Source organism: Stegostoma tigrinum, chromosome 10 (genome assembly GCF_030684315.1).
Source record: "Stegostoma tigrinum isolate sSteTig4 chromosome 10, sSteTig4.hap1, whole genome shotgun sequence".
NCBI classification, from domain to species: Eukaryota; Metazoa; Chordata; class Chondrichthyes; order Orectolobiformes; family Stegostomatidae; genus Stegostoma; species Stegostoma tigrinum.
The window spans coordinates 55,005,761-55,027,356 of record NC_081363.1 but is presented as its reverse complement, the minus strand read 5'-3'; the positions used below and the strand labels follow the sequence as shown (position 1 = coordinate 55,027,356).

Here is a 21,596-nt window from a genome sequence, read left to right as displayed (position 1 = left end):
TTGATAATGCTCCCCTGAAACAACTTTTGATATTTTGCTGTTTAAAGGGATGTTGTTTTAACAATTGTTGCTATTGAGTTGATAGTAGCTATACCACTTAACCCGTGAAAGCCTGAAAAAGAGTTTTTCCCATTACAAATGGGGAGATAATTAATGGAAGCAAAAACAGAAATTGCTGGAGAAACTCAGCAGGTCTAGCAGAATCTATGGAGAGAAGGCAGAATTAATGTTTCAAGACTGGTGATTCTTTGTTAGAGCACAAGAAACAGGTGGATTGCAACCTTTGATAAATACTTTGTTAAACTGACTGAATAATTGATGTGAACATCACTTTTGTTGAAATTGAATATACTCTGCATAAAGTATATTTATGTTTGTAAGGTGACTGTAGCAGTAGGAAATGGCTTTCAGCAGTGCCATCTCTACCTAGCCTTTAGATAGTCTGCAGGTCCAGGGAATGCTTCCCTCCCTGACCCAACAACTTCTGTAAGATTTGAGCTTTTGCAACACTGAAATCCAAATTCTAATATTTTAGCCATAGCATTTTACAGTACAGAAGAGGTCATTTAATGCACCACGTTTGTACTAGCTCCTGAAAGAGCGACCCAACTAATCCCATTCTCCAGCTCTATTTTATAGCCCTCTAAATCCATCACTTTTAAATATACGGCACCTCTTTTTTCAAACCTCCTGTGGGATACACCTCCACCACTTTCCATGCAGTTCCAATCTTAACAACTCTTTAAGTAAAGAAGTTTCTCCTCATCTCACTCCTGCGTGTTTTACTGAAAATCTTAAAATTGTCACCCCTAGTTACTGACATACCAACTAGTGGAAATAGAATATCCTTCTTTAACCTGTCAAAGTTGTTCAAGGATCCTATAAATCTTCTTAACAACTATTTCAACTTGCCTGGCTGTTTTAAGAGGATTATGCATGTGGACCCTGAGCTCCCTCTGCTCCTGTGCTCCTCTCAAAGTCATACCATTGAGGTTTTATTGTTTCTCTGTGTTTCTTCAATCACATTTCTCAGCATTGAAATTCATTGACTGGGTGGCTGCCTTTTTAGCCAACTTGTCAATGTCCCTCTGAAGTCGCTCAGCATCATCTTCATAATTCACTATTCTCCCTAATGGAGTATCATCTGAAAAATTAGAGACTTATGCCCTCAATACCCATTCAGAAATTCCTTATAAAGATCAGAAAAAGCAAAGGTCACAACACCAGTCCTTGGAGAACACCACTTTTATCTCATCTCCAATCTGAAAAGTGCTCCTCAATAACCTACCCTTTGTTTCCTACCTTTTAGCTGCCAGGGACTCATTAATTCCAAATATTTCTAATTTGCCAAACAGCCTGCCATGTGGCACCATATTAAAGACTTTCTGAAAGTTAAAATATACAACATCCACACCGCTACTGTCACCAACTGCCTGTGAAACCTCATCAAAGAACTCAATTAAATTTATCTGAGATGACCTGCCCTTGACATACTGGACCACATCCTGAGCTGAGGCTGCTACAAATCATTTGAGAATCATTTCAGTCTGGTACTATTGTTCAACCTGAAATTCAAAATTTACTCCTCCAATCTAAGAGAACAGTCAATAACCTAACACTCTGAACCACAACTAACTTTTATATGTCAGGCTACACAACACAGATAGTGTAGAGCCTCAGAAATCCAAGTGCATTCACACATTATGTTAACTATCAGGGAGCCAACTGACTTAAAAGGGTACACCAGAAACTCAAATAACAACACAGATCTGAGAGGAGATAACGAGGCACACGGTCTGTATAACTGCTAAGTAAAGATAAGAAACAAAAACAGAAGTAGCTGGAAAAGCTCAACACGTCTGGCAGCGTCTGTGAAGAGAAATCAGAGTTAAGTTTTCAGGTCCAGTGTTCAGCCATCCAGTATCACTGGACCTGAAAACTTAACTCTGATTTCTCTTCACAGATGCTGCCGGACCTGCTAAGCTCTTCCAGCAACTTCAGTTTCTTTTGTTTCTATATAACTGCTAGCCCTGCTGTCACCTTAGGGGAGAGCATTTTTCAACCATAAGCTTCTGAAAAAACAGCTTCCTGGAGGCTTCCACCCCCAATAAGCAGCTTCGGAAACAAGGCACTGAGGACAAACAGGGCAGCTGAATCAAGAGGCCAACTCAAGGACATCCCTAAGTGTCCAACTTAGTTAGCAAGAAGGGAAAGGTGGGTGATGACAGTGCAAAGACTCCAAGGGTAGGAAGCCTGATTAAAGCTTCTGTGATTAAAACTTCTGCTTAGTTTCTAATAGTGTTTTACCTGTGTTTAATTTGGTAGTGTATTTAATTATTATCCCCTGTACAGCTGTTTGTGCCAATTTCCCTGTTTATTACATTTGTCTTTACTTCTTGAACTATACCTACCTTTTGTATTTGATAAATTCAGAGATTCTTTTGCCCTGAAACACCTGTCTACTTCATTTCACGTTCCTAAGTAAGTCCAGTGACAGAACAAGGGGTCTGCGGGGTGATTCAAACCACTTAAAAATCTGCAAATGACTGATTGTAAACCAGAATCGGTTCGCAACAAACAACTGCACCTCCCAGTCGCGAACCATTTCAACTCCCCCTCCCATTCCTCAGATGATATATCCATCCTGGGCCTCCTGCAGTGCCTTAATGATGCCTCCTGTAGGTTGCAGGAACAGCAACTCATATTCCGCTTGGGAACCCTGCAGCCCAATGGTATCAATGTGGATTTCACCAGCTTCAAAATCTCCCCTCCCCCCACTGCATCTCAAAACCAGCCCAGCTCGTCCCCGCCTCCCTAACCTGTTCTTCCTCTCACCTATCCCCTCTTCCCACCTCAAGCCGCACCTCCATTTCCTACCTACCAACCTCATCCCGCCCCCTTGACCTGTCCATCCTCTCCGGACTGACCTATCCCGTCCCTACCTCCCCACCTATACTCTCCTCTCCACCTATCTTCTCCTCTATCCATCTTTGGTCCGCCTCCCCATCTCTCCCTATTTATTTCAGAATCCTCTCCCCATCCCCCTTTTCTGATGAAGGCCCGAGGCCCGAAACATCAGCTTTTGTGCTCCTAAGATGCTGCTTGGCCTGCTGTGTTCATCCAGCTCCACACTTTGTCATCTCAGATTCTCCAGCACCTGCAGTTCCCATTATCTCTCTCCAACATTTAGTAACTCTGCCAAGCCCTTTGTTTCAGTTAGCAGCTTGCTTTGCTTGCTCCTTATGGGCCCACATTAACTTTCACTAATCTTTTACTATTAATGTGTTGAAAAACATTTTAATGTTTGTTTTAGTGCAGCTTGCTAACCCTTTCCTTGTGCTTCCTCATAGCCTTCCTTATTTCAGCCTTAGCCTCACTCCTACGTTTGATTTTGATTATTATTTTTTCCCTTATTTTTTCACCACTATCCTTATTCATTCAGGCGCTCTAGCCTTGGACACCCAGCATTTATTTCACATGCTATGTACCTAACTTGCACCTATTCATCTCTCTTTTGAAAATATTCATTTTTTAATCCTCTGCTTTATCTACCAAAACACACTTCCAATCAACATACTCCAGTTCAACTTTCAGACCCCTAAAATCTGTACTTTTCGAGTCTGGGTATCTTAATTCTTGACTGTTTTTCATGCTTTTCCAACTTAATATTGAAGCTATTACATTATGACGACACGGTGGTTCAGCGGTTAGCATTGCTGCATTGCAGTGCTAGGGACACTGGTTGGATTCCACCCTCAGGCAATTGGCTAATTGGACTTTGCGCATTCTCCCTGTATCTGCATGGGTTTCGCGAATGCTCTGGTTTCCTTGCACAGTCCAAAGATGTGCAGGTTAGGTGGATTAGCTGTGCTAAATTGTCCATAGCGTTCATGCAGGGATGAGAAGGCTAGGTGGACCAGCCATGGGACATGCAGGATTAGAGGGATGGGATGGGTCGGGGTGGGATTCTCTTTGGACATTCGGAGTGGGAACAATAGGCCAAATGCCTTGTTTCCATGCTGTAGGGATTCTATGATTGCTATTTAACAAATACTGCATGATGTGCAGTGAGGAGAGTTGCTTCTTCCAAGTCAGCTATATGTTGTTCAAGGAGTAACATGTGGCTTGAGGCATATGTCAGAAATGCTTCAAAAATGGTTTAAGACAAATTAACTAAATGTGCCCATACAATTGTGTGTGCTGCTGAATGGTCAGTTGAGAAAACTGGAGTGGAGAAGATTAAGGTAGATTTTCTTGTTTTGAGATAGAACTAGTGAAAATCTGTTTGCATCCATGAAGCAGAAAATGGATTTGTTGAAACATCCTATCAAATCCTTGGAAGAAATCTATGCAATCGGAAAAACCTTATCGTTATTGCCTGTCTGATATTGGGGCATAATATGTGGTTGTGTTGACATTCTATAATTTAGCTCTTTCTTGAAAGTATTTCTGCCTGAGCTCACCATTAAGTATTTGATTGTATTTTTCTTCTAGTTCTTGAAATGTTTGAATTACTTTTTTCTTCCATTCAGTGAAAGCAATTTAGTACACGAAGTTGCCAGTCGTTTTCTCAGCAAAATGTACTGTCATGTCAAGTTAGCCATTGTGCTTTCCTTGACATATCTGTACTTCTGTCCCTGTCCCTTGCTAATTCAGACTGTAATTGTGAGGCAATCTTTTTGTCAAACAATATCAGCTTACGTTTAGTAAGACCAGAGTCAACCAAAGGCAAAACGTTATCATGAAACTCCCAAAGGTGCATCTGTCATGTAATGCTGTGGTCCGTACTGAATGCAGTGAGAAGTTGAATGGTTGGTTAAATCTGGGATGGGAAGGGGTGTCAGAACAGCAAAACTCTCACTTTTGATGTATTTGCCGGTAAGATTGGGGAGTAAACATTTGCAGGCTTTAGTGAACATAACCATACACAAAAAATGTTAAGAGCACATATCTCAGAAGACACATGTCCCAGTTCCATATGATCGAATATCACATTGACACAGTACCTTGTGCACAAGCTCAGCAGCTATTCTAATGGGAAAGGTGTAGTTATCTCTTTACTCCACAATGAAGACGAGAACTGGCAACCTAATTCAAGTGAAATCCCTTACCTCCAGCGATTTCCGGATAATATTCCTGCAGCCCTTGACTGTGAAAGAATCTCTCCAGTGTTTTAATCATTGTGGGATGTACATAGAACATAGAACATTACAGCACAGTACAGGCCCTTCGGCCCTCGATGTTGTGCCAACCTGTCATACCGATCTCAAGCCCATCTAACCTACACTATTCCATGTAGGCTGGTGGCTGCAGATATTTCAGCTGACATGAGACAATTACTGGGAATAAATGGTTACTGCACTAGCAGTGTCAGGGTCTAAAGGAGAACTTCAGTTTTGGCGATGTTTAGTAGGATAATTGAATGTATTTTAAAGAATAAAATAGTACCTTTGCAAATAGCACCTTTCCAGAAAAGAGAATCTACTTTTCAGAACAAATGGAAATAGATGCAATATTTGTAAGAACTTGATGTTAAACTGGACATGCTAACAACAACTCTCTTGCTCACTTGGAGACATCTATATATATTTGATGACAGCAGCAAACCAAATTTTTAATTTACACAGTTAATTAGTTTATCGAAAACTACCAGTAAGCTCTTTGCTCTATTGAATACAACTGGCTGAATTCACTACGGCATGTATGTAAAATAGATATTCTTGCTTTTTAAATATTTGATTTAATTATTTGAACAATAAGTTGACAATAGTTTATTATGCTTCATAATTTTGGCATCTAATTAAGTAGAAGATATGCCTTTATGAAACAGTGTACCTGATTGTGAGGATGGCAATTGTTTCAGTTTCTTTCATAGCAGAAGCCTGTCTGATTTACAGCAATATTAAAATCCCAAAGTCTCATTGCATTTGGACAGCAATTTTAGAGCATTCTGTAGGTTTCATCACACTCACAAAGCAAAGTATCTTGATTTTACTTGAATTAGGTTGCCAGTTCTCGTCTTCATTGTGGAGTAAAGAGATAACTACACATTTCCCATTAGAATAGCTGCTGAGCTTGTGCACAAGGCACTGTGTCAATGTGATATTCGATCATATGGAACTGGGACATGTGTCTTCTGAGATATGTGCTCTTAACATTTTTTGTGTATGGTTATGTTCACTAAAGCCTGCAAATGTTTACTCCCCAATCTTACCAGCAAATACATCAAAAGTGAGAGTTTTGCTGTTCTGACACCCCTTCCCATCCCAGACTCAACCAACCATTCAACTTCTCACTGCATTCAGTACGGACCACAGCATTACATGACAGATGCACCTTTGGGAGTTTCATGATAACGTTTTGTTTTTGGTTGACTCTGGTCTTACTAAATGTCATTGCTGCTGACTTCTGCATAATGGAGATGCCAGTGTTCAGTTTGAAAGCACCAACAGCGTGGTGCCAATTACTTTTGAACAGCATCTGACTCCGAACCACCTTCACACTACATGCACAGCAAACTGGTGATGAACTGTATCAGTGATAATGGGAACTGCAGATGCTGGAGAATCCAAGATAATAAAATGTGAGGCTGGATGAACACAGCAGGCCCAGCAGCATCCCAGGAGCACAAAAGCTGACGTTTCGGACCTAGACCCTTCATCAGAGAGGGGGATGGGGTGAGGGTTCTGGAATAAATAGGGAGAGATGGGGAGGCGGACCGAAGATGGAGAGAAAAGAAGATAGGTGGAGAGAGTATAGGTGGGGAGGTAGGGAGGGGATAGGTCAGTCCAGGGAAGACGGACAGGTCAAGGAGGTGGGATGAGGTTAGTAGGTAGGAAATGGAGGTGCGGCTTGGGGTGGGAGGAAGGGATGGGTGAGAGGAAGAACAGGTTAGGGAGGCAGAGACAGGCTGGACTGGTTTTGGGATGCAGTGGTAGGAGGGGACGAACTGGGCTAGTTTTGGGATGCGGTGGGGGAAGGGGAGATTTTGAAGCTGATGAAGTCCACATTGATACCATTGGGCTGCAGGGTTCCCAAGCGGAAGATGATTTGCTGTTCCTGCAACCTTCGGGTGGCATCATTGTGGCACTGCAGGAGGCCCATGGTGGACATGTCATCTAAAGAATGGGAGGGGGAGTGGAAATGGTTTGCGACTGGGAGGTGCAGCTGTTTATTGCGAACCGAGCGGAGGTGTTCTGCAAAGCGCCTCCGCTTGGTTTCCCCAGTGTAGAGGAACCCACACCGGGTACAGTTGATGCAGTATACCACATTGGCAGATGTGCAGGTGAACCTCTCCTTAATATGGAAAGTCATCTTGGGGCCTGGGATAGGGGTGAGGGAGGAGGTGTGGGGGCAAGTGTAGCATTTCCTGCGGTTGCAGGGGAAGGTGCCGGGTATGGTGGGGTTGGAGGGCAGTGTGGAGCAAACAAGGGAGTCATGGAGAGAGTGGTCTCTCCGGAAAGCAGACAAGGGTGGGGATAGAAAAATGTCTTGGGTGGTGGGGTCGGATTGTAGATGGTGGAAGTGTCGGAGGATGATGCGTTGTATCCGGAGGTTGGTGGGGTGGTGTGTGAGAACGAGGGGGATCCTCTTTGGGCGGTTGTGGCGGGGGCAAGGTGTGAGGGATGTGTTGCGGGAAATGCGGGAGACACGGTCAAGGGCGTTCTCGACCACTATGGGGGGAAGGTTGCGGTCTTTGAAGAACTTGGACATCTGGGGTGTGTGGGAGTGGAATGCCTCATCGTGGGAGCAGATGCGGCGGAGGCGGAGGAATTGGGAATAGGGGATGGAATTTTTGCAGGAGGGTGGGTGGGAGGAGGTGTATTCTAGGTAGCTGTGGGAGTCGGTGGGCTTGAAATGAACATCAGTTGCAAGCTGGTTGCCTGAGATGGAGACTGAGAGGTCCAGGAAGGTGAGGGATGTGCTGGAGATGGCCCAGGTGAACTGAAGGTTGGGGTGGAAGGTGTTGGTGAAGTAGATGAACTGTTCGAGCTCCTCTGGGGAGCAAGAGGCAGCGCCGATACAGTCATCAATGTAACGGAGGAAGAGGTGGGGTTTGGGGCCTGTGTAGGTGCGGAAGAGGGACTGTTTGACGTAACCTACAAAGAGGCAGGCATAGCTGGGGCCCATGTGGGTGCCAATGGCCACCTCCTTAGTCTGTAGGAAGTGCTTCCCGGAGAGACCACTCTCTCCGTGACCCCCTTGTTCGCTCCACACTCCCCTCCAACCCCAGTACACCTGGCACCTTCCCCTACAACTGCAGGAAATGCTACACTTGCCCCCACACCTCCTCCCTCACCCCTATCCCAGGCCCCAAGATGACTTTCCATATTAAGGAGAGGTTCACCTGCACATCTGCCAATGTGGTATACTGCATCCACTGTACCCGGTGTGGGTTCCTCTACATTGGGGAAACCAAGCGGAGGCGCTTTGCAGAACACCTCCACTCGGTTCGCAATAAACAACTGCACCTCCCAGTCACAAACCATTTCCACTCCCCCTCCCATTCTTTAGATGATATGTCCATCATGGGCATCCTGCAGTGCCACAATGATGCCACCCAAAGGTTGCAGGAACAGCAACTCATATTCTGCTTGGGAACCCTGCAGCCCAATGGTATCAATGTGGATTTCACCAGCTTCAAAATCTTCCCTTCCCCCACCGCATCCCAAATCCAGCCCAGTTCGTCCCCTCCCCCAACTGCACCACACAACCAGCACAGCTCTTCCCCTCCACCCACTGCATCCCAAAACCAGTCCAACCTGTCTCTGCCTCCCTAACCTGTTCTTCCTCTCACCCATCCCTTCCTCCCACCCCAAGCTGCACCTCCATCTCCTACCTACTAACCTCATCCCACCTCCTTGACCTGTCCGTCTTCCCTGGACTGACCTATCCGCTGCCTACCTCCCCACCTATACTCTCCTCTCCACCTATCTTCTTTTCTCTCCATCTTCGGTCCGCCTCCCCCTCTCTCCCTATTTATTCCAGAACCCTCACCCCTTCCCCCTCTCTGATGAAGGGTCTAGGCCCAAAACGTCAGCTTTTGTGCTCCTGGGATGCTGCTGGGCCTGCTGTGTTCATCCAGCCTCACATTTTATTATCTTGGTGATGAACTGTAGTTGGTTTTCTCATGGCCTTTTCATGTAATTATTCTTTCAAAATCCCAGTGTTAGCAAAGGTGGAGCCCATGCTTTTGCCCAAGAAATTGAATCTGACCCCAGTCATTTTCAGCTAGCTCTTCACATCTACAGACAAGAAAGTGATGGCAGCAAACACAATTCAAGGTGGACAACAGCAGTATTGGATCTTGCCTGCTTCTCAGGTACACCCAGAATCTCTATGTCTTCTTTTATCTTTCTCTATGCTGATAGCGTATTTCCACCCATTTCTCCCATATCAACACCTGTCACATTAGATTTAACCTCCAACTGGCCTCCTGTGCCCCAACATTACACCTTTATGATAACCTTCCTGGTCCTTTGCACTCCCTGCTGTGGATTAAGATTAGATTATATTGCCTACAGTGTGGAAACAGGTCCTTCGGCCCAACAAGTCCACACCGCCCCTTGAAACATCTTATCCAGACCCAGACCCCTATAATCCACACATCCCTGAACACTACGGGCAATGTACCATGGCCTGTCCACCTAGCCTGCACATCTCTGGACTGTGGGAGGAAACTGGAGCACCCAGAGGAAACCCACGCAGACACGGGGAGAATGTGCAAACTCCGCACACACAGTTACCCGAGGCTGGAATTGAACCTGGGTCCCTGGTGCTGTGAGGCTGCAGTGCTAACCACTGAGCCACCGTGCCGGAGATTAAGATAAAGGTCACTGCCGTTAACCCTCCCACTCCCGGAACCTCCTATGCCGTCAGCCGTGCACTGCATTCACCTGCCCACACCCCCATACAACTGGAGATGCTACCTTGCCTCTGTCTTTGTCTCCCCTCCAGCCTTGAATTCCCCAGCCCTTCTGTTCCTCCTTCTTCCTTTACAAGGATGCTGTATACTGTTGAATGGGCGGCACGGTGGCTCAGTGGTTAGCACTGCAGCCTCACAGCACCGGGGACCCAAGTTCAATTCCACCCTCGGGCGACTGTCTGTGTGGAGTTTGCATGTTCTCCCTGCGTCTGCTTGGATTTCCTCCCACAGTCCAAAGATATGCAGCCTAGCTGTGCTAATTTGCATGTAATGTGCAGGGGTGTGTAGATTAGGTGAGTTTTAGGGGATGGGTCTGGATGGGATGCTCTGAGGGTTGGTGCAAAATTATTCCAAACTGCTGAGCACATCCATAACACCCTTATAGGCATTAGTGTTTAATCATCTTCACTTCCCCACTACGTCATAACTGAGATTTTCCAACAAATGAAATTCAACATACTGGAAAGCATCATTTCATGGAATCTGTACAGTGTGGAAGCAGGACATTTGGTCCATTGAGTCCACACTGACCCTCTGAAGAGCATCCCAAAAAGACCCACCCCCTACCCTATTCGCCCTAGACACTGTGGGAAATTAAGCATGGCCAATCCACCTAACCTTATACCAACTTATACCCAACTGATATAAGGTCAAAGAATGTCCACTGTTGAACTCTCTGGGTCTACTCATGTTCTCAAGGTCAAATAGAGGTTGTCTCACCACCGTTTGTGTGCCTGTGTCATCATTAACAATCATAGAAACCCCACATGATGGAAACAGGACCTTCAGCCCAACAAGTCCACAATGACCCTTGGAGCATCCCACCCAGACTCAACCCCTTTTAACCCACCTAAAATACACATCCCTGAACACTACGGGCAATTTAGCATGGCCAATCCACCTGACTGGCACATCTTTGGACTGTTTGATGAAACTGGACCATCTGGAAGAAACCCACACAGACACGGGGAGAATGTGCAAACTCCACACAGACAGTCGCCCGAAGGTGGAGTACAACCAGGGTCCTTGGTCCTGTGAGGCAGCACTGCTAACCGCTGAGCTGCATCATATGCCACATGGATGATATTCCCATTGAAGCATCCGCCAAAGTCCAACATAATGGCTGAGTGAGGAGTCCTGAGGGAGATATAGGGTGGTGAGCTGACCCTCTGTTTCAATGTTTGTGCCACATTGTTCAGCCAACTGAGATCATGGCCTTCCTGCAGACAATCAACAGATGGAAGCCATCCAGACTTTTCCACCACCCAGGAATGTTACAAAACTTCAATGCTTTATAGGAATGGTGAACCAGGTAGGAAAACTCTTACCTCAATGAGACCAAATTAATGAGCCTCTGAGGTGGCTCTGGAAGCAAGATCAGACATGGTATTGGACTGAACCTCAACAGCACTCATCAAAGACAAAGGACAAATACCTGAAACAGTCATTTGCAAACACCAGCTATATATCATTTGAGATTCTTGCATGCTATGATCCTGATCTTCCAGCGATAATAATGGCGCATGCCATCATCGAAAGGTCCGACAGCAGCCTCAGTTTAGGTTCATTGTGCTGATTTACAGATGATCCATCTACTACACATTCAGCATCCTCACTGACTCACAGTACAGACATGCATTCAATGAGAAAAAAGTGCTCACAGTGACTTGGGTGTGCAAAGTAATTCTCCAATTACAGTCTAAGCCTACTGATTAAAATTGAGAATTACTATTAGCCACTGGCAATCTTTTTAAACACAAAAGAGGTTGAAAGATGGCTCCTAGGATCCAAAGATTTTGATGCAGTTGAAGGTATAATACAGTTACTGAATATCTAGAGGGGAATCAGGAGGATGCTGCTAATACATTATCAAAGAGCCCTGTTCACATGCAAGGAAGGCCAAAGGTTTGTTGAAGACATTGAGGCCTTTGTATTCTTGAACGCTCACATGTGCCTCCCACAAAAAAGATATTGCAGGAATTTTAAGGCTGAACTACATGATGAAGAAAGTATGCCGATTCACACATTCTGCTGTGATGGCCTGGGGAGAATGCCTCCACCAACTCGATTCTGTGGCAGCATTTTGATAATTTGCATCACATCTGCACATTTTGGCGGACACGAGCAATTAACAATCCCATGGGATCTCGGCCTGGGTGCTCTCCAGAAGATATTTTCATGTGGCAGGCCAGGACACAGCAACCTGCACAATGGCCTGGTCTCTTATATTCCCTCAAGGAGGTGATTTCCAAATGCACTATTCACAGGCAGAAGCAGATATAACATCTTGTGGCCTCCTTCTTTCCACTGAGGCCACAGCAAAGCCGTGGGATTGACCTAATTTGTGTTTAAACAGGTTCTTCGTCTAATCTTGGTTGTCTATTATTCTAAGCGAATTGAGGTCCGTAATCTCAATTGTCCCAATTTAGAAGTTGCAATCACCTCTTTGGAGGCCGTGAGTGGAATATTCCTAGACTGTGAACAACATGGCGAGGAATTTGTGACAATCTCATTTGTGACAAATGTGGCCTTACTTGATATCGAGACCAAAAAGTTACATTTCCAAACAAGTCCCGGACATTGAAATGTGGATCTTGCAAGAGAGCAGTCAGAAGCCTATTAATGGGGATTATCGCTCATTATCACCTTTATTTCTACCCAATCTCACTTCATTTTTCATTCTAACACATATTGAACAGAAAATAGATGACAACTGGCATGATCTAGCCTCTCCACGTTATCATGGCTCATGTCTGATCTATTTATAGTATACTTCTGCACTTCATTGTTGAACTTTATAGTACGCCAGCACCTTTCATTGCAATTCTGTTGTACTCAGAGTCAATGGGGGATTATCAAGGGTTGTTGTGGGAGCAGGAGGTAGGGGAGACATGGCTTTCTAAATGCTTTGCTATGAAGTCTTTGATGATGGATTTGAGAATTCTCCCCAGTATCGATGTTAAGCTTACTGGTCTATAATTCCCTGTTTTCTCTCTATCTCCCTTTTTGAATATTTGACACCCTCCAATCTGCTGGGATTGTTCCAGAATCATTAGAAACCTGGAAAATGACCACCAATGCATCCACTATTTCTCAACCCACTTCCTTAAGTACTCTGATAAACAGTTTCCCCAGCACTTTCCATCTTGACAGCCTGAACTCTGATTCCCATCGGCTCCCTGACCCTGGCCTGACCTGACGAGTCCCTCAACCTAAAAACTTGTCCCAACTCCAGCTGTGCTGCTCTACAGAACACAGCAGCTAATGCTGTTGGAAAGAGGAAAGGGTTGGAACATTTCCTTTGCTGCTCTTTCTGAAATTTGGGCAGAAAAAAAATCAAAGATAGGTACGTGGGTCTCACTGATTGGAGCTAGACATGGTGCTTCTGGTAGTAATTAAACTAACCTGTTTAATTCCACTCCACTTATGAATATCTCAACGCACAGAGTTCTTTGGTCATATTCATGTGGCCCTTAACATAATAGACTAGCATAGTGAACAGAAAAGTATTCTACACATCAAGCACAACTGACCAGTAACAAACAACAAGCTACCTTGCAGATTTATGCCAGTTACTCAGGCAGCAGTCACACATTTTAAAGAAAATTATCTGAGATGTTTGAAGATGGCTGCAGAGTGAAAGGATGACTCTTTAAAGATCAAATCTATTCTGAATAATAATAACCTTCAGATCATGACACAGATGCATGGAATGAAATCTGTACACTAATTGGAACATTATAGGATATAGAAGCAGAGCTTCAAATGTCTCAGTAGATTAAGCATGGTTTACAATATACACCAACAGTGTTGATCACCTTCTCTTTATCTATTGTTTGAATCCCAACATTGTAGTACAAAGAGGCTTAACCACAGGCAAGGGGGAGATCAACCCACTTTCATTACCAGAACATTGAGCAGGAAAACTCATTTGTAGATATGCCAGGAAGATATGTTCTAGGTCATCATTTACTTGAACCCCTAAGCATAATGGTCTTCTCCAAATAACAATGGAAAAAAGCAACTTCAAGTACAATTCAAAATACCTTTATATTTCCTCATGTAATATCCTTGTGTTTCCTCTCCTGAGTTGTTCTACACATCACTTGCATAGCTTCCTGAGACAGCCCTTCAAATCAGGACTATCACAGAATTCAATGTAAATAAATAAGAACAAAAAGCCGAGTTGTAAGTTCAAATCCAATAATGGTAAGCTGTGAAAATTAATTCAATATAGTAAGTTATGAGTTAGTACAAGGAAAAATAATTCTTAAAGCGGACCCTAACAAAATCAGAAGTTGCTGGAAAACTCAGCAGGTAAGGGAGCATCTATAGAGAGAGAAAGTGGAGTTAATATTTAAGGACCAGTGACCATCATTAGAACTGCTGGTGAAGGACTGGCTTGCACAAGGTCAACAATCACATGTCATCCGGTTGTAGTCCAACAGGTTTATTTAAAAACATTTGCTTTTGGAGCATTGCTCCTTCCTCAGGTGTAGTGAGGGACAAGGTATCAAGACATAAAATTTATCAATAAAAGATCAGAGGATCATACAACTGACGTAAATGCACTGAATAAACTTAAAATGGCTGGCTGACTCCCCCTGTTAAATCTTTAATCAGTTAGAAAGGAGATGAAGGGTTTGATTGACTAAAATGCAAATCCCAGAATTTCTTCCAGTCACTGCCTTGAGGTAACTAAAAGATTTGTATATATGCTGAAGATGGAGTGGATGATGGAGTAAATGATAGGTAGAAATGGAGTTCAGAAAAAGAGAAACACAGTTGGATAGACCAAGGATTGATGAAGGTCAGCTTCGAGGAATGAAAAGCTGCTATTGGTGGCCTTCAGTTGCTGACATTGAGATGGTAGTGGGAGTAGCCCATGTTGTGACAAGGCCTAGTGTAGGGGGTTTAGGGAAAGGACATGGGAAGAGGTGCTCAGGCTCTAAAATTATTGAAAGTGAAATTGAGTCCTTAGAGCTGCAGAGCCCCCAAGCAGAAATGAGCTGCTGTTCTTCCAGCTTGCACTGAGTTTTACAGGAGTACTACATCAAGTCTGAGTCAGAGATGTTGAACAGGCAATGTGGTGATGTGTTGAAGTGGCAGGCAGCTGGAAGCTCAGGGTCATCTGGTTGGACAGAACATAACAATGGTTACCTAATCTGTATTACGTCTCCCCAGGGTAGAGGACACCACATTGTGAGCAGTGAATACAATAGACTAGATTGAGTGAAGCGCAAGTAAAATCACTGCTTCACCTGGAAGGTGTGTTTGGGACCTCCGATAGTGAGGAGGGAGGAAGGGCAGGTGTTGCGCTTTCCACGATTACTTGGGAAAGTGCAGTGGGGTTGTGGGGAAGTGTTGGGAATGATGGAGGAGTGGATCAGGCTATCATCCCCTTAAGGATTTTACGTATTACAATGAAGTCACCTCTGACTCTTTACGCAGGCCTAGCCTGCCTAGTCTTTATTCACATGGCAATCTGTTCCTTGCAGATACTAGCTTAATAATCCTTCCTTGCACTGCCTCCAACGCACTAAAGTCCTTCCTTAAGTATGATAACCAGTATTGTACACAGTTCTTCAGATGCATCTCACCAATGCCCTATATAACTGAAGCAAAACCTCCCTACTTTTGCAAATAATTCCTCTCCCAATAAACCAGAACATTATATTGGTTTTCCTGATTGTTTACTGTACCTGAAGAACTAGCCTTCTGCGATTCATCCACTAGGACCACAAGATTTCTCTGCATTAGTTATGTCACTTACAGAAATTCTTTGGAAATTAAACCATCTTCCATCCTGTGATATATTTCTGGTCGATTAGTGGCTGAATCACTTGGAACTTTGCCTTTGACAAGATTGCTGCAGTCTTGATTTTGCAGAATACAACTGCAGACAGCCAAAATGGAAATTATTAAGCAATTTTTTTCCCTTGTAGCTTTAAGTTATCTATGTTTCTTATCTAAACAACAAGGTCTTGCAATCATGTCGAAAACTTAGGTCTATAATCTATCAGTTTTGTCATAAGGGTTAGCTTGATGTTATTTGCTGTACATTTTGTAAGCTAACTGAAGTTATAAATAGAGATAACGGTTACTCTGATGAAGGGTCTAGGCCCGAAATGTCAGTTTTTGTGCTCCTGAGATGCTGCTTGGCCTGCTGTGTTCATCCAGCTTCACACTTTGTTATCTTGAAGTTATAACTACTTGCCCTATGTATGCACTAAGTTGTGATCAAGGGATAGGTTGTCACGGGACCCAAGGGAGTGGAATTTGCTAAGATCTTCCAGTGCGGTGTTATTTAGTTGATCAGTGATGGAGATGCAACACACTGTCTTATGACTTGGCTTTCTTAATGTATATAATCAGGGGAAAGAAGTTACCTGCATGGAAGAGACAGCGCATCTGCCTTTGTAGCTAAATTTTCAAGTGGGTGATGAGTGTAGCATGATCAGCATCAAGAATTCTTTGATCAGGACACCCTTTGTCTTTGCCTTCACTTGCAGTCTTGTAGAATCTACCGTCTAACAAAGTGTGCAAGTAAACTTCTATCTGCAGGGTATATGAAGGTCAGAAGCATGGAGAAGAAGAGATGAAACAGAGCAGAGAATGGACACTGCTCTATTTCACTCCATTCTTTATTCTAAACTGTTAGAAGGGGAGCCATCGAACAGTATAGCACATCCTTGTTGTCATGGACAATGCAGATTAGCTTGAAGACCTTTGGCTGACAGCAATTTTCATCAAAATCTTGAAGAGTCCTGTACTGCTGATGGTGTTGTATGCCTGAGACCTATGAAATGAAGGTAAAAGGGCTGGTCTCATACCCTACAATTCACATGTAGCTGAAAAGTGAAGATGGTCATATACAGCCTTCATTTGCTGGCACAGAAAGCACACTGTGCTTCCAGGTACATGCAATCTACATGTCGATGTTCTTTTTTAAGTGTATCTCTAGCAAAAGCCTTCCTTGTGATGCCAAGTGCTACTGTAGTTGTTAGAATATTTTCTGTCAATTTTGTTTTTGTGTCGTACGATGATTCAAAAGTTACGCATACCTGGTGGAATGGGACTGACCTTTCAGCAGAGAAGGAGAAGGTCTTATTGGCGTGACATAGAGAGGGCTGAGCATGAGTAGTTTGGCTAGATTTCGTCGATGTTGGATACCTTTCTGATTGCAAGTTGCTTTGTGGCCTTCTTCAACTCAAGTGATAAAATTTCTTCATCTAACTAATTTATGACAGAAGCTGAAGAAAAGCATCAAGCAGGGACTGGGAGATATCTGAGTTGCAGGAATCCAGATCTCAGTGTTGTTCACCTTTTTATAGAATCCATATGGTGTTGTAACAGGTCATTCAGCCCAATAAGTCCACATCAACCCTTCAAAGTGCATCCCACCTATCCCTGCAACCTCACAATTCCCATGGCTAATGCAACTAACCTACACATCCCTGAACACCATGGGCAATTAAGCATGGCCAATCCATCTAACTCGCACATCTTTGGACAGTGGGACGAAACCTGAGCAACTGGAGGAAACCCACGCAGACACGGGGAGAACCTGCAAACTCCGCACAGACAGTCGTCTGAGGGTGGAATTGAACCCAGGTCCCTGATGCTGTGTGGCAGCAGTGTTAAACACTGAGCCATCATGCCACACTCTTTACTTCTATTGGTGACTACTTCACCATCTGCCAACTTGGGGATTAACTCTGGTGATAATGCATGCTGACGCTTGACCCTGAGCCACCATTATGGGTGGGCCTAGTGTCCTCTTGGCCTCTTTCTTCAAAGCTCATCAATTTCATTGTACCAGACAGTCTGGATTTCCTGATGGAAGTTTAGAAGAATGAGAAGTGATCTTAATTAAAAATATAAAATTCTAAGGCGGTTGACTGGGTAGACATTTCCCTTACTGGGGTAAACTAGAATTAGGAGAGACTATCTCAGATAAGGAGGTTCGAATTTAAGACCGAGAAGAGGAGGATCTCTTCTCTCAGACCATTATTAGTATTTGGACTTCTGTTCCCTAGACAGCTTGTATAGACTGGATCTTGAATATTATCAAGGCTAAATTGTACAGATTTCTAATCCACAATTAAGTTAAAGGTTACGGGGTAAGCAGAAAAGTGGAGTTAAGATTCAGTACACTTGTTCTTATTTCTTATAGTCTTATCCTTCATCCATTAATCATTTGGCTGCTTTAAACATTCATTTTACCGATAAACAGAACAGAGAGCAGCATAGACATTGCTAGTTATTATGAATCGCTAAAACTTTGGCTTTTCAAGTTTACTTTTCAAGGACTTACAATATATCAATCTGAAGCTCAATAGTTACAAAACATCTTCCTTAAGTTTTCAAGGCTAAGTAATTTACAAATGATGATGTTTCTGACATATTGCAGCCCCCCCCCCCCCCATAGATGAACAATTCAACTTCCTAGGATTTAAGTGCAGACTTGTGTACAATATGTTCTGAATTTGCATATAATATCCTGACATCCCCAGTCTCATTGATAAGGTCATTAAGCAGAATTGGAATATAAAGTGTACCCCAATGTGGATAAACGATTCATAGATCATGTGGTCACACTTTTTCAGTAGGTTGTTGCATTTGACAGCAAGTTAGTGATACAGAGTCTCAGAACATAAGGGTCACTGGACCAGAAGCATTAACTCTGATATTTTCTTCACAGATGCTGCCAGACCTGCTGAGTTTCCAGCAACTTCTGTTTTTGTTTCTGATTGACAGCATCCACAGCTCTTCCTGTTTTCAGAGATAATGGGAACTGCAGATGCTGGAGATTCCAAGATAATAAAATGTGAGGCTGGATGAACACAGCAGGCCAAGCAGCATCTCAGGAGCACAAAGGCCCGAAACGTCAGCTTTTGTGCTCCTGAGATGCTGCTTGGCCTGCTGTGTTTATCCAGCCTCACATTTTATTATCTTCCTGTTTTCAGATGTTTTACCAATTGTTTTCTCATGGCATCTTACTGATTTCCAAAGTCTGAAAACAAGTGACCTGTGCTTTAATGTGAGGCACTTTACAGCATGTAACAGTTTGCAGCTAATTTCTTACTCACTAATAGGTAAGATCTAACTGCAGAGATCTAACCGTCCTGGAGGTCAGGCATTGCATTAAATATAGTGCTAGAATTTTGCGGGGAGAGAAAGGTTCTCCAATCTAGCCAAAAAATCAACAGCACCCAGATTCCATGCAGTTCTCTCCTGAAGCCGGCAGCCACTATTTTCCTTGCTGGGTCTAATGGGGGAAGATTGATTTTGGCTCATCCATCATTCGCTTAGGCAATTGCACAGGTAAAAGTGCAGCTGCCTTCAGATGCACACAATGTTTGAGACTGAGATGTGCAAAACATACAACGTGGTCTTTAGATATTTGTGCAAAATGTCTACAGCTGCAGGTGTTTCTTGTGCAGGAAAGGTACCCTTGAGGAGAGATACGGGATTCTTTTGCATAGGCCCAGAGACCCCTTTAGGAAGAGTGGTATACCCTGTAGGAGATGTCCAGTCCCTGTGGGAAAGATTCGGTGCACTTCGGACGGCTAAAAGTAGACACGAATGAACATTAAAAGTGAACCCATCAGAATTGTCAAGATGCTGAAGCTTTTAAATTCCTAAGCTCTTTAAATTAAAAAGAAGAACTTCTTGTGAATGTTTGTAATTTCAATATATGGCTATTGCTATACACTTCAGGTTTATCATTATGGGATTACTGAAACTTGTCTGATCACTCAATATTTTGTTATCACTAGCAAGTTGGGAGGGGAGGGAGCAGGGGTCTTGTTTGATAGTGGTTGATAGCTTTAGTGGTTTATAAAGATTTTGAAGTGGGGCTGGTTTATTTTACTTGAAGGAAATTAATTGTATCAAATTATTTTTGAACAATTAGGTCTTTACATGTATAATATAATTAAAGTTTATTTCCTTTCATCTCAGTTTGGTTCCCGAGATCTGCACTTCTTACTACAGTCACTTGTGGGATGTGGGAGTTGCTGCCTGGCCAGTATTTATTGCCCCTCCCCAGATTTCATTGAGAAAATGATGGTGAGCTACCATCTTGGACTGTTGCAATCCAAAAGCTGTAGATTGACCCATAATGTTCTTAGGGAGGGAGTTCCAGGATTTTCACCAGTAACACTGAAGGAAACGTGCTATATTTCCAAGTCAGGATTGTTAATGCCTTGTAGGAGAACTTGAGGTGATAGTATTCGCATGTTTTTGCTGCCCTTGTTCTTCTCGATTGAAGTGGTCGTGAATTTGGAAGGTGCCATCGAAGGATCCTTGGCGAATTTCTGCAGTGTATCTGGTGGATAGTACACATCTGGGGGAACTGAGATAAGTTGACATGGAATGTGTAACGGCAAAGAGTGGTGGCTAGGGGATCCCATGTCAGCATGAGTTAAAACTAAATGGATATAGTTGCTCTGAAGGGATTTGGATGTGTGTAGAGGGACTGTGGTGGCCATGGATGGTATGGAGGAGCAGTGTGGAGGTGGATGGCAGCTTGAGCTGGCATGGATGCAGCATGAGGGATGTCTTTCCCATAGTATATCACCCGACCTGTCAGCTCCTGTGGGTGCCTCTGTACTGTTTCTGGGGGTGGAAATGGGCCGTACTCCAGATAACAATACCCTTCACTTCACCAAGACCCTTACCCTGCAACAAAATTAGAACAAGTAGAGTTGAGATAGCAGTGTTGTAAATGTTCCTGACCCAATGTTATCACTAAAGGAGTTTCCTCTCCATTCTCTAAGTCTTGCTCCTTGACTCATTTACAATTAAACATATTGATCATCATTCAGCAAACGCCTCCATTTGAGGTCTTGAGTTCTTCTTGCTGCCTCAGCAATGGCCATCACGTTCAGTGGTAATGCAAAGACCTGTCCTTAATTGGCCACCTTCCCCATCTCCCAGATGGGAGCTCCTGGAAACCACTCTGATGATGAAATCCCAACCATTTCAGCAGTGTCTCAACCCTTGATGAAGAATGCAACAAACATCAGAAAGAATTGCAGAATCTTACTAATAAACAAATTGTGTACCTTACCATAAATAAAAGTCAGATATGTTTCCTTTTTTTTCCAGAACTCCACAAGAACCAACTTTTTTGAGAATAATTCTTCTGATCAGAGGAATGCTTCACATAAAGAGAAAAGCAAGATATTTCAGATGCTGAAGATCTGAAATAAAAACAGGAAAAAGTGCTGAATCTCGTCAGGTCTGACAGCATCTGTGAAGAGAGTAACAGAGTTATGTTTCCAGTCGAATATGTCTATTCTTTCGAATGTTGGATTGCTGTATATTTCTGTTTTCGGCATTGTATAAGAATTGCTGTCACTGAGTATGCTCTAATACAGGACAATCTCTAGTGGACAATAAAGTTGCAACTAGTACATTGAGAATAATTTTATATCAAGCTCAAAATCATTTACGTTACTAGATTTCTGGTTATCTGAACACATTGCAAAAACTAGAGATTTATACAACATTCATGATAAGTTCTCTTCGAGGGAGACAACAGTGCAAGCATAATTTGCATATGCAAAATGATATTTTTGACATTCATATCCTTTTGAATGGATTGTGTTATGCACAATGGTTTATCATCTGATCCAAAACACAAAAACTCTGACACTGGATC

General features: G+C 43.3%; 1 long non-coding RNA gene across 1 annotated transcript in view; it reads left to right on the top strand.

Moving 5' to 3' along the window:
* LOC125455321 (uncharacterized) overlaps window positions 1-21,150 on the top strand; it is a 267,231-nt gene extending 246,081 nt beyond the window's left edge. Inside the window, exon 3 of the long non-coding RNA XR_007248219.2 lies at window positions 21,041-21,150. This is a non-coding gene — a long non-coding RNA (uncharacterized LOC125455321). The remainder of the gene's footprint in view (window positions 1-21,040) is intronic.
* The last annotated feature ends 446 nt before the right edge of the window (window positions 21,151-21,596 follow it).